Consider the following 15,240-nt stretch of genomic DNA (forward strand, 5'->3'; position numbering starts at 1 on the left):
CAAAATGTGAAGTGTAACCTTTGAACTACCAACACTGTGATTTACAGCCGTATAGTCCGAATGACGATTAAACTCCTTAAATAAGCGACGTTTCCCTACTTGGTCACCGTACTATATAAACTAAAGCCGAGGAAACACATCAACTATAAGAGAATAACAACGGAACATACAGAAACACTGAAACAATGAATTGCCACAAAACAAACGCCAACATATATAGGAACGAACTATTTGATTACAACTGCCATATTCTTGACTTAGTACAGGAAGTTTTAGGAAACAATGGTGTATTGAACCTAGTTGTATGGCTAGCCAAACATTCCTTTTATTATGACAATGGTAAAAAAATCTCTACAATGGCAACATTACATTTTTTTGTACATTACGTCAAATGGGAAATGCCTTTATCAGTATTAGGGAAGGATTGGTGCACTCAAACAAACGAGATTAACCCCGCCACATTCTGTCGTTATGTGCTTGACCCAAGTCGGTAGCCTGTAAATCAGTGGTTGTCGTTTGTTGCTGTGTAACGTATTTTGTTTTTCGTTCAATATTTTGTACATAAAAAGGGCGTTAGTTTCTAGTTTGAATTCTTTTGTTTTGTCTTTTCGGAGCCTTTTATAGTTGACTATACTGTATGGACTTTGTTGAAGTTGTTGAAGACCGTACGGTGACCTATAATTGTTAATCTCCGTACCATTTGGTCAATTGTGGGAATGGTCACATCTCAAAGACCCTCAGGTCAAAGAGGAGTTGTCTTGCCTCTATGACAAATATGTTGTCGTTCCAGCTGACAAAGCCTCAAACAATATTGTATTTGTTTGCAAGAAACACTACATTGACTGCCTGATTAAGGAACTCAGGATAAATAACACACTTGGAAATCCTACATATACACTAAGTACGCTTACGAGGCAGGAGATCCTGGAAAACCATAAATCGGTTCTGATCTCCTTTGGTGTTAATCCAAAGGATGAAGACCAGGATCTTCCATCCTTATATTGGATTCCTAAACTTCACAAGAAATCATTATAAGGAAAAGTATATTGCAGGGTCTTCCAAGTGTTCCACAAAACTCCTTTCTAAAAATCTTACTTCCATACTCACTGCAGTTAAAAAAGGACGGCATATGCAAGACGTCGTGGTAATCAGATGTGGATACTGAAAAATTTAAAAGAGTTATTGTTGAATTTACAATCTCAATCCTTAAAACATTATACCAACATTAAAACCTTTGATTTTTCAACTCTTTATACCACTAGGCCACATACTAAACTTAAAGCTCGACTGAAAGAACGCGTCAGCTTATGTTTCTATAACAAAAAGGGCACAAGACGTTTCAAATATCTAGTTTTGGGCAGGAATTCATCTTATAAATTACTTTGTGAAAAATCACACAGAGTCAAGCAAAAAATACACCAAAGAGGATATCACTGCCATGCTGGACTTTTTAATTGACAACATATTTGTTGAATTTGGAGATTTCGTCTTCCAACAGACTATTGGAATCCCAATGGGTACCAATTGCGCTCCTCTACTTGCAGATTTGTTTTTGTATTCCTCTGAAGCAGAATTTATCCAAGGGCTTGTACAGAAAGGAGAAAAGAAATTAGCCCAGTCTTTTAATTACACCTTTCGGTATATTGATGATGTACTGTCTCTTAATAATAATAGATTCAATGATCACTTACATTTAATATATCCAAGTGAACATGAAATTAAAGATAATATCGACACAGAAAAATCTGCTTCATATTTAGACCTTTTTCTCGAAATGACTACTGATGATAGGTTAAATACCAAAAATTAGGACAAACGTGATGATTTTAATTTTCCTATAATAGTCAACTTTCCATTTCTGTGCAGCAACATCCCAGCAGCACCAGCATATGGAGTACATTTGTCTCAATTGATTCGTTACTCTAGAGCAAAATGTAGCACAAAATACCTCTAGTAGATTGTCCATACTTTATTCAGTGGCAGAGAAGGGGGTGCAGTCTTTGTTTGACCTTATTAACTTAGAGACTAAGGACTTTTGTGATTTTGATCAGATAGGACCAAGACTTCAAACAAATAATTGTTAAATTATTATGGTCTCATTGCAAACATTTCAAAGTACATGAGAATACATACATATTAAAGAAAGCATTGCTCATGTAAATTTTGAAACTTGTAACTGAATGAAAATTTTGGGAAAGATTATTGTGTAACAAAAAGGCAAAGTTTGTATACAAAGATCTTGTTGACAGAAATGTGCAACTGTCAACAAAAAAGTTCTTACAATGGGAGGAATTACTCGGTATTGAAATTGCAGATTGGTCAGAATATTATATTATTTTAAGAAAATCATGCAAAGACACTTATTTAAGAACTTTTCAATACAAATTTTTACATAGAATAATTGCAACTAATACTTTCTTATAAAAAGCTAGACTTAAAGATTCAAAGCTTTGTACTTTTTGTAAGGTTTCTGATGAAACCATGAAGCATTTATTTTATAAATGTCCAATAACACATTTTAAATGGCAATCTTTTTCACAAAAATTGAAAAGATATTTTGTGAACTTTACATTATCTAAGAAGCACATTTTTCTTGGTCTTCAAAATGAGAGTTTACTGTTGAATTTTGATCATTATTATTGCAGAGAACTATATATACAAATGTAAATTGTATGAAAAGAAACCAAGTATTATAGGGCTATTAGCAAAAATAAGAAAATATCATGAAAATTAACATTATATAGCAAAGCAAAATGGTACCACACCTTATTTTCAAAAATGCTGGGCCCCAGTAGATTACATTTTTACTTATAAGTAACAATTTCTTTTGATTCAAATCATAGAAAATAAAAAATGAAACTTACAGTTTTTAAAGAGCAGATCTTACAATCTTTTTTCTTTGCAATACACCAGTTGATTATATGTTATGTTAATGCAAGTGCGAGAGTGTGTGTATGTGTGTGTGATTGTTTCTTTTCCCCTTTTATTATAATGTTGATATTCAAATAATATATATTTACTGTAGAAGAAAAAACTGTAGTCACAATGTACAGTGCATCATAAGCCTATATGGGTGGCTGAAAAATACTTGTATATATGAATGTTATTGTTTGTTATAATTAGGTTGCACTTTAATATTAAAATATTCATCATTTATTCATTGTAAAAGCCTGACTACTGAAAAAAAAATGTTTTGCTTTTTTCAAAGCACACACTGAAGAGATAAGTTTGGTTAAGCAAATCAGCGTTGTATCAACATGACATTCTGTTACAGACAAACGGCTGCATGGAAAATTATGCAGCCAGCAAAGTTTTAAAAGATCTCTGTAATTTTCACTTAAAAATAAGTAAGCAATCAATTAATCCATGTACAAATGAATATTTCTTTCACATAATTGATGGTGTATTCATGTAAGGTTTCACGTAACTAGATAATTGGAGTTACTTTTATAACAGAGACTTGATGCCCTAGAATCTGCACATGACTCACTACAGCACTGATGAGCAAGGTTGTTCGAGAACAATTGGTGAAAAATCCTGAAAGAAAAATGTATGACAAAAATACTTCAAGGCAAATTTAAAGAAGGGAATAACATAACAACTGGCAAAATCAAACGTTATGAATCAACAGAACAAGTAGAAACAAATGCATTTTTCTTGCCTTGGAGCAGGCATTTTCGAAGAAATGTAATTCTGATCTGCGTTATACACATTATATTCATATAAAGATGTTCATGGTGACAGGGCTATGCATTTTGTTGTATAAAGTTGATAAAAAAATGAAAACAACACGTTATACATTTCATGTCTGATACGTGGATTAAAACTGGAAAGTTAGGAAAAGATCTTTTAGAGTATGAAGTAAATAGTTATCAAAGGTACAAGGATTCTAATGTAATACACCCTACGCGTGTTTCGTCTACATGAGACTCATCGGTGACTCTCAGATCAAAATAATTAGATCAACCAAACAAGTACAAAGTTGAGAATTGATGACCCAAAATTCGAACAATTCATACTTTTGTGAACAGTAAATTTATAAAAATGACCATATAATTGATATTCCTGTCAAGTATGAAGCTTGGATTAATACTGGCATGTGAGGAATAGACCTTCTTAAGAGTACGTAGTAAAACCATAAATACGGATCTTAAATGTTTGTCAATATACTATCATTTTCTTTCTAAACTTGGGGTTTCTTTTGTTGCATTATTGAACTGTTAGATCACAGTTACTTCCTAAATCTTAAATTTAATGATCAATCATATCTGTGAAAAAGGGACGAAAGATACCAGAGGGACAGTCAAACTCATTAATAGAAAATAAACTGACAACACCATAGCTAAGAATGAAAAAGACAAACAGACAAACAATGGTACACATGGTACAACACAGAAAACTTAAGAATAAGCAACACGAACCCCAAAAAAATCTAGGGATGATCTCAGGTGCTCCGGAATGGTAAGAAGACCCTGCTCCACATGTGGCCTCGTCGTGTTGCTCATGTTATAACAAATCCGGAAAATAGATTAGTCTAATTCGGTAGGTCACATTTATGTCAGGGAAGGGGATTGTAGTTACGACGAAAGGAACATACCCGATATCATTTGTGAAACGGTTATACCATAACGGTCAACCAACTCGTGATGGTGTCCGTAAATTTTACGAAGGGATGATTTCAACTTCACCATTTGGAACTCTTGGTTTAAGAGCTTCCTTGTGAGCAGCAACCCTCTATCAAGAAAATCATGATGGGAAATGCAAGAACGGAAATATCGTATCAAATTGGGAGATCTTATTAATTGGGAGATGTAATTGTGGTACAAAATTAGTTTTGTGGCTATATGTTTCAATTGGTACTGTGCTGATATGCCATAAGATATTGTATTCATTAATATATTGAAATCGTTTTTCATGAGAAAAAAAAACGATAAAAAAACGATAATTAAAGCCTTCTGATTTTATTTTTTAATGACATATGGACAAATCAGAAAATCAAATGTGTATTAGTTTCATTTGTGGACTGTTTCAATTTGATTATCCGTTGAAAATTTATTAATGACTGTTAAAAATTATAAACATCGCTAATTTCCTCATCTATATTTTATTTAATCATAAAATTTGTTATATATAATAAATTAGCTCAATATATTTTCTTTTCTGAAATAAAAATCCATGGATGAATACTACCAAACATTAAAAATTCATCTAAATAACCAGTTTAATGGTGTTTTTACGATGTAGGTCAAACAAATGGATGAGAGTAATTGTCCTTAAAGATACAATTAAAAGAAAAGTTATAGAGTAACGATTCTTAATTGAATAGTAAAAAGAAAAAAAGAAAAAAACAAGATAATTTTATAGTAAGTATATTCTTCTTGGTTGATAATATACTATAACTAGCAACATTAGGTAAAGAAAAATATTATTCATTAGAACGCGTACTTATTCATAATTAGAGAATAGATAGTTGTGGCATTAAATTCAGAGTAGTAAAGAAATCGTAAAACTGGTAATGGTTTAAACTTTTTAAAAGCATGCGTGAAAGATCATCACACAAATGTGTGTTATTATAATTTACATAATAAGCAGCGTATTCGACATAAGTGTATTTTACACTTTTTTTTTCAGATATCAAATACATGTACGTGCTTAAATTTATAAGATACATTTGATTCAGAAGAGAATGCAGTGTTACCGGGTGAAAAACATAGCCTTTTAGTGTTACCACAAGAATTTAATTCATGCTTCCTTTACATTCGTAGATACCTTTCGTCAAAATGAACGAAAGTTCTATAATAACCTAGTCTTAGTCGGGGACCGGTTTCATGAAGCTATCCTAAGACCTGTCATAAGATATGTCTTAGGACATGTCTTATGATCCTCTTATGACTACCTTGGACATATCTCAGACCTCGTCTTGAGCAAAGATATCCTAAAAACCTGTCGTAACTCCGCGAGTTTTTTTTAATTTTAAAATGAGTTTATGAAAAAAAACATGGATTTATGGAAAAATTCATGTAAATATAGTATGTCTTTCCCATAAATTACTTGAACAGATTGATCGATATAATTAGATAATTTGCAAAACTATTATAAAAAGAAGTGTAATTCATATTAATGATCTATAAATAATATACCAATATATACATAGAAAAATACAAAATTGAGAAAAAGAATAAAACTATGATATTTATTTTTTATTTTAATATTCAAGTTGTCACAGGATCGGTTAGGATAAAATCGGTCATTCTTGATATCAATACATCGAATATTTATTGTTGACAAATCATGATAATCCATCAACCTAGAAAGATTACGGTGTAAACAAGAAAAGGAAAAGAGATAATTCAATAATATTAAGATGATTATTCCAAATTAATATAAAACATTAGTGTAATTTATATAGATAAACTTATAACTATCATCAGACCATCCATCATAAGACACCTCTCGTGTAGTCCTAACTTTATGACCAAATCAAAGAGATATCCTAATTTTGGAGTACCTTGTGAAACCCACATAGGACTTAGATATGTCGTAAGACCATTCTAAGACATGTCTTAGTCCTAAGATAGCTTCGTGAAACTGGGCCCGGATGTATTGTCATAATTATAGTATAATGCTATTCATCCATGAAAATTTCCTGTAAAACCTTAAATTCACCTCTATCGTAAAGTGGTTTTACTGCATATGTAATAAGAAAGACGTCTAAACTGTATGAATTTGTATTGATGACTGAAGTACAATATAACATCATAAGTACACGACGTTGGATATAAAATAAAGCCGCGTTACGTTAACGTTCTCTTCTGTGCGTGATTTCCAACAACCTAAAAACTTGAACTAAGCATTAGGATTGATAACATATAAAAACAAGGAGATGTGATATCATGGACCATTGTCCGTAAAACAACTAAAATTCAAATGAAGTGGATGTAAGCAAGTATGAGCAACCAAACAGCCTTCAACATAGAAAACATTCAATTGAGAAAACTTGCGGTCTAATCTATTACGAATCAATATACGAAAACCAAATATGACAAACATAAATCAACAACAACCACTTAACTACAGGCTCTTAACTTGAAACAGGCACATAGACACTATGGCGGTATTAACCATGGTGAGCTTCCCCAACCTTTAACAGTAGTGAATCAGTGCAACATATTAAAAAGAAAATATAAATCAGTCAGCATATGTCATCGACTTCTTTTTTCTTTTTTTAACCAATCTGTTGTCTAGTTGGTAGCGTTGTTGGATTTATGATTTTTAATGCCCCTAGTATCTACTACTTTTTGTACAAAAAAATACACATTTTACGTCCACAATTTGATTTCTGGTATCAATGATGATTTTTGTTGAAACCATCGGGTCGATCTCATTATTTGCGGAGGTTTCCTCCTCGAGTGTTAAACAAAACCCAGCCTAGTATTCAGCACTTCTGTGTTGACATGAAACATTATTACTATTGTCATTATAACAAAGTCACTGTTTCTAAGTATTTTCACCAGAGGAATAGAAAATCGTAGATGTATTTTGAAACCCTATTTGGAAATTGAATCATCAACACTCTGCAACGTCGTACGTAATTTGGTCTTTAAATAAAAAAACATTCGAGTGTCATTGATGAATCTTTTGAGCACGAAATGCTAGTCTGGGGTACAAATATGAATCCTGGTATATATGATGAGTTTATTTTCTCTAAAAGATAAAACACTATTTTGCCTTTGTCATTATTTTGTCCTATCGAGTAGAATCAACCTGTTCTGATATTTTTGTTTTTGTTTTCCTATTTATCGTTTCTTTTTGTGTGTGACATCTTTCGGTTAAACATTGAGACATGTAAACGTCAGCTGCTGTACGATGCCCAATTACTGCACATGACTCTTCATTTTTTTCTTCAAGAGTGATACGAAGGGTGTTTCTAGTGGTCGGTAGCTGATGGTCTTTCTGGGTCACCTGATTTCCTCCTTGTTTTTTAAAGGGTTTGTGTTGTTGAATCTTTATTGTGTTCACTGCTCTCGTTTAAATTTTTACGTTTCTTTTCATAGTTTCATTACATATAAATGTACAAGTAACTTTTGAAAATCTCATAAAATCCTTGTCATTTCGTCATGATTTTTGAAGGAAAACGTGCCTTTATTTCCATAATAAGAACACGGACCTGTAATTTTTTTTAAGTATGTAAGTTCTGTTATATATGTATTATCAATTTGTAAGAGTCTTTACAAAACTTTGAATTTTTCGAAAAACTAAGGATTTCTTGTCCCAGGAATAGATTACCTTAGCCGTATTTGGCACAACTTTTCGGAATTTTGGATCCCCAATGCTCTTCAACTGTGTACTAGTTTGGCTTTATAACTGTTTCGATATGAGCGTCACTGATGAGTCTTATGTAGACGAAACGCACGTCTGGCGTACTAAATTATAATCCTGGTACTTTTGATAACTATAATGTACTCGTTGGTTTGTAAATATACATAGTATATTTTGATTTGTAAACATTCAAGAAAAGATATGAATACACAATCATTTGCAGTGTTTAAATTAGTTTATTTTTAGTACTATTACGTTTAAGATCAGAAAAGTTGCCAACTGTATCAATTAAAATTGTTTTTGCTGTTTCTAGTTTTGTTCCTTTTGATTTTCGTCTTAATCATTGGTCATATAGAATCAAATTCATAACAGTGTGGTCGACGGTAACACGTTTGTTAGTAATTATAATGAAACATTTACCTATAACTTGTTTGTCGTTGGCGATGATTTTATGCTCACTCAGTCTATCGGAGGCCTTCAAGTGGTGATTTAAATAATCACTTGTTACACATTTTAATACATAAAATGAAACTTGTTTTAGACAATTTATATTATACCATCACTTACAAGAGTTTCACTTTTAAGAATAATTATGTTTAGAGCTGATATCAATAAATAATAAAATATTATTCATTGTAAAGAAAAAGAACTTTTAAGTTCATGGGGACCCGCGTTATTTCACAAAATATCTTATTGATTAAGAGAACTAAAACTTCTACGTTGTGATCATTTAAGAGTGGCCTACTATTTATTCAATGATAACCGTGTGGGCTTTGTTTGTGCAAAGTTCCGGATAACAAAATCGATTCGTTCATTCAGATATTTGTCAGTTTGCCTTGGCACTTCAGTCCAACACACAACTTCTCACGAAATCGGTATTTTTCTTTCATGTGATGTATTCTTTTGATGGAGAATGAATGTTGCACCTTATTTTAATTTTTTGTCGGTTTTTTTGTGTGTAACATTGACGTATATATAAGACAACCTGACTCCCCTTTATTCAAATTTAAAAACATACGAGATGGCATTCATGACACAATATAACTAAATTAAACTTACAGCAGAAGAAAGATAATGAACACCGCTTTTATAGTCTACTAAATATTGATGTCACAAAGTGGTCTTTTAAAAAAAATGATGCAAATATGTAAAGGAAACAACAAACAAAATAGTACGAATATTTATATTGAAAAAAGTAACAGTGTGAAAATCATAACAATTATTTCATTTCAATTGAAAATCAAACTGTTGAATTTTTCGGCTGCGAGCAAATTTTTAATTTTGGTCGCATTTATAAAATCAATAAATCTGTTATTCTTGTTGGAAGTTGCACTGTGTAGTTTATACTCTTGTACTTTTTAAAGCCACACAAATCCAACACAGACAAAAACAAATGGTAGGTTTAAGAAATAATTGATACAAACTATACTAAATTGTAGTTTTAACATGGGTAGGCATTATATTCGTGATAATTTTTGCCCCAGCGATATTCAAAACTATTATAAAAAGTGTACTAGTTCAGTGAAAATGTACGTCATACTTAACTCCTAAACAAATAAATGAATAAAAATTAATAAACATACAAGACTACCAAAGGCCAGAGGCTCCTTAATTGGGACAGGAGCAAAAAATGCATCCTGTATGATTTTATAAAAAAAATGCATCTTATTAAAATAGTGGAAAACAAAATTGTCTGTCCAATGGAAAAGTCGAGGCCCAAAAAAATATGAACGGTGCATTATAGAATCAACATCATAAAATATACGAGAGGAACATAACCCGTATCATGCCAACAACTGGTTTTAGAATAAATGTGTTAATTTCCGATGCAAAGACCCTAGTGAATCAATATTAAAGCCAAAATATGACATCTTGAATGAAATATATATCAAGATCCAGGAAAAGGCAGTGTTCATGGTTAGTATTAGCTTGATTTAAAGATAGTTCAACAGGATACATCTCTTCACTGTACACACTGCAGTCGTCATTATTAAGAGCCAATATATCATCCAAATATCTAAAAGCATTATTAATTTGTTTTATTAGATGTTGTTTCGATGGGTCGTTGCTGATTTTAATCATAAATTATAACTAACTCATAACGCTACAGAAAAAATATCGGAAAAAGATGTGCACAGTAAGTCCCAATTGCAATTCCGAAAAACTGACGATATACGGAATCTCCAAAGCGAACAAAAAATGTTGGCTAGTAAAAATTCAAGGGCAGTTATAGAATCAAAGCATGTCCAAATTACATAGTTCTTTTGTTTGTTGTTACTGTAAATTGATCTAAAAGAGTTTGAACATATAAATACGAATTCTAACTTTTAAACGTCCATTTAATAAGGTGTGTGAATTTCTTTTTTTTTTAAATATGAGATAAAGTGGTATATGAGGTAGAAAAATCAAAACTTTGATCAGATTCAAAATCACCAATTTTAGCCTGCAATTTATGAAGTACTTCAGGCGAATTTTTGACACTCAAAAAGTACTTAATTCCACTATTTACAAAGGCTTATTGGAAAAATTTATTATAAGATATTTGATTGTACAAATTGAACTAGTAAGTAGCATAAACAGTTTAGTAGTGAAACAATGGCTTGAAGACGAAATACATTTTAATTTGGAAGGTGTTTTGTGCAGCTTTGGAAGCCAGTACCTAGTTGAATCTTTCATTGTATTTGGTTCTAATTGTAAAGAAGTAGATAACATATTACGACACTCATTCCAATTAAGAATTGACGGGGGACGATAATTAGGTTATGTACTGAGGAATGATTTGAACTCTGAGTCACGAACGATGTTTAAATGTCTCCTGTTATAACATGGGAACTGGGGACATACATGTAATCAGAATTACTGCAATTGCATGACGTAGGTGTACTGTCACTGATATTTACATCTGTAAACAGTTAAAAAAAGATGTGACAATTTGATTGGTTAACTTCCAGTGATGGTTTTTTTCGTATATGCAATGAAATGTTATGTGAAATTTTTCAATAGTACTGGACAGGATAAAACTTTACCTATGCCAAGTATTTTTTTATTTGAAACACAGATTAATTCGGCACAACGTTTTGAAAAGTGTAAATTTAAAAAGAGTATTAGGGAAAGTCAATGGTGGTATTACACATTATTTGACCATTCAGAACTTTAAGTTTATCTTTGATTATGGTACGCAAAAACTGTCTTGTAATGACAACTTTCATTATTTGATTTGCATTTACCTTTGTATATGATGTATACTTGTTTTGATCCTTCTCTTAATTATCAATATGAATCTTAAGCAAGGTAAATCAGTAAAGTCGATCGGGTATAGGATCAGATCTTGAATAATCATACTGTTATTTTTCTGCATTTAGATATATATTCTATCTGAGACATGCTACCAATTATACATCACATTCTTCTAGCAGCTACAATATTTTCTACAAACTGAGACAACCGATAGATACCGATATTTGTTACGTAATTATTTTAAAATGGCGTAAATATCGTATAAAACTAAATGCCTCGCAACATGATGCAAAACAATACTTTTTATGTGAATCATTTTTTGTTTGTTTTTACCATCCGCTGGTACGCTTAACACAAACATTTAGAAAGCAAGTGTGACAATAATACATTTTCCGACGGATAATTAAAAAAATAAAATATTTAAATGATGACGGTTTACGTTAGTATTATTCGTTTCAAAGTATACTAGTGACCTGTTCAATCTTTTTGATACACTTCAGTACCAAATATAACTTATTTCAACGGGTTCCCACGCACAGTATAAGCCAGTGTTTCTAAGAAACATTTATAGGAGTAATAATGAGACAGTCCTGCACTGAATTCGATACAATACGTTTACATTATACATAATTCAATGTATTTTGAGAACGTGGTCTTTCAGTACGGAATTCAATGTTCCCGACTTAAGTTCATCAGCAAAACACTCCAAATCTGCTTATACTATAAAAGGAGCCTTCATTGCTCTCTCATAAATTTTAAAATGTTGGATGGTCGCTTTTCACGGCATCCTATTTTTACAGCCCTCTTGTTCCCACAGTACTCTTTGTTAGGGCTAGGTCTGTTCGCTGTATAGTTAAGACAACCTTTGAAAATATAAACTTTTCCATCGTGCTCAGTGGTCTAGGAAGATAATAATCTTTATATTGATTTTATCCGACCGTAATGTGAAAATTCGTCCTCATCAATCATTAATAAGTCAACATTCCTTTTTCTTTTAATTCCCAAATGTCCACAATTATTAGCAAGTAAATATACTAAAAAGGAGGGTTTATGTAACGCTAACATGTTTTACCCCACCGTGTTCTGTATGCATGTGCCTTTTCCTTGTCAGAAGCCTGTAATTATATGGTTGTCGTTTGTTGTTGTGTAACATGTTTGTTTTCGTTCATTTTTTGTGCATTGATTCATTTAATTAGGCCGTTGTTTTTTTCGTTTGAATTGTTTTACATTTTCCAATTTTGGGTCTTTTACAGCACCTCGTCTTTTTTATATATCATCATAGATACATAGATAAAAATTCTGAATGCCAGACGTGCGTGTTCGTCTATAAACGACTCATCAGTGACGCTCGAATAACAAAAATTAAAAAAGACTCAATAAGGTTACATGTTGAAGGGGATTCATTACCCCAAATCCTCAAAGGTTTTGCAAAATACATCAATGAATGATAATTCCCTGAGTAGAACATCATAATCTTTTCGAAATTTTGTATATCTACATGTATGTCCATATCAATGAAAGTTCACGTCGAAATAAAAGTGCATCAATTTCAAGGTGAAATATCTGTATCGTCTAAAAAGGAAAATATAAAAATATCGAACACCAAGGAAAATTCAAAGCGGGAAGAGTCTCATCAAATGGCAAAATCAAAAGATGAAACACATCAAATGAAAGGAAACAACTGTCATATTTCTGACTTGGTTCAGGCGTTTCCTTATCTGAAAAGTGGTGGATAAAAATAAGGAGATGTGGTATGATTTCCAATGATACAACTATCCATCAATGTTCAAAAGAAGTGAATTAAACCTGGTTTAATCGATAGCTAAATTTCTCACTTGTATTCCATTATGTTGACAACAAAGTGTGAGGGAACCAAACGGACATGATAGGTAAAAATATCAAAAATTGGAATACTTCAGTCATCATTGTTTTAATCTTATTAACTAAAAAATAAATAGCTACATTTACTTGTATTAACACAAAGAAAACCAAATAGTATATAGACATTTTATGGCAATGTTCACATTAAGCAAAACTGAAAAAGAGAATGCAGGAAAATGACCATAACATAATAAAAACCATGCAGGATTTAAATAACTAGCCTCGCCAAATGTCTATACCAAACATTAATTAAAAGTGAAGGTTAATGATTTAAGATGCAAAGGCAAAGAACACCTGATTAAGAGGATACATAACGTCAGTACTAAGACTCTATACTACAAGACCAGCATGTATATTATTTGCGTTGATACGGAAAATTTGTGAGCACGGTCTTTGTATCTTCCTATGAACTTTTTCAGAAATCTTTGATTCATCAACTTCTGCTCGGACGATTAAAAGTGTGAATAGCAGCAGCAAGCTCTTTAATACCGACTGAATGTTTATTATTTATGCAGGTGTTTTTATATTCCTGCTAAGATAGAAATAAATTGATGATTTAAAAATTAAAATCCTCTCTTTTGTCATAGATTTTGGTATTAAGATGACCTTAGATGTAAAATTCGACGCTAAGTCATGCAAGGTATATATAGATGGTTGTAACCGTCTGATTATATAATGGTAAAATGACAATTTCCTAACAATTCAAAACAGATCAAACTAATTCACTCCATTGTATAACTTTAAAATTGAAAAGAAAAATATTTCAAAATCGAAAGCCCTCTGAAACTGTTTTCTTGGTGGTTTTTTTTCTAATGATCTGCTGTAAATCTAATGTACCAGATGATAATATAAGGGGAAGCTTTTATAACGTTCTGTATGTGCATGTCTAAATGCATGATTCTTTACGTGATTGTCTTTGGCTGCTGTCTGTCTTATTTTCCCCGAGGAAGTCAAGAATAATTTTTGTTTGTGACATGAGGACGATTTACTGTGTTAGCAGCATGCATGATAGTCTCTACATTCACTCTGACTGGACTGAATTGTACAAAATTCAGTTCTAGCAGCAAGATATATAAGTTACAATAAGAGAGAAAAAAATCACAGACATTAAATCAAACTATAAAGATGAAAAAAATAAATTAAGGTAAAAAAGTTTTCATTATCACTAGGGTTAAATTGTTTGAAATTGTTGGCTAAACTTTTAATACATTAGCAGGTAAATATCATCAGAGGTCCATTAGATCTTCCACTAAAGCTGCAAATTGTTATTTAGGCTAGTTTTAGCTCTAAAACTTTTAAATTATTTTATCGACCTAGTTGTACATGCAAGTGCAGTCCAAAACTACCAATGGGTAATAATAATCTCATAGAGAAGACAATATTATACTTGAAATAAAGAAAATAAATATATCGAAAATTGAATTATTTGTCATGTAAAGCAGCATTTGCCTTTGCCGTGAATAATTTATATAATTGTAAACCCTGTCTTTCAGTCGAGTCTTAGAAATAGAAAACTAATTGTTCCGATGTTGGTTTTTTTATTTATTGTTTAACATATTTCTTTTTTATCTTCGAATTTAGCTTTATCAGCTGTTATAAGATACACAATAACTCACTCTTCATTTTATTTCACCAAACCAAGAGTTCTATGAAGGTGATCAATAGTGGGAAGGAGTTGTCGGTCCTTCCGAATAACCGGAGGTCATCCCAGTTTTAGCTGTTTGTCGTTTTGTTCTTGTGGTTTTCGTCTTGATCATAAGTCGTATATTATTATTAGAGACCCCTTGGTATCTGCAGTTGTTT

Source organism: Mytilus edulis, chromosome 6, assembly GCF_963676685.1.
Source record: "Mytilus edulis chromosome 6, xbMytEdul2.2, whole genome shotgun sequence".
NCBI classification, from domain to species: domain Eukaryota; kingdom Metazoa; phylum Mollusca; class Bivalvia; order Mytilida; family Mytilidae; genus Mytilus; species Mytilus edulis.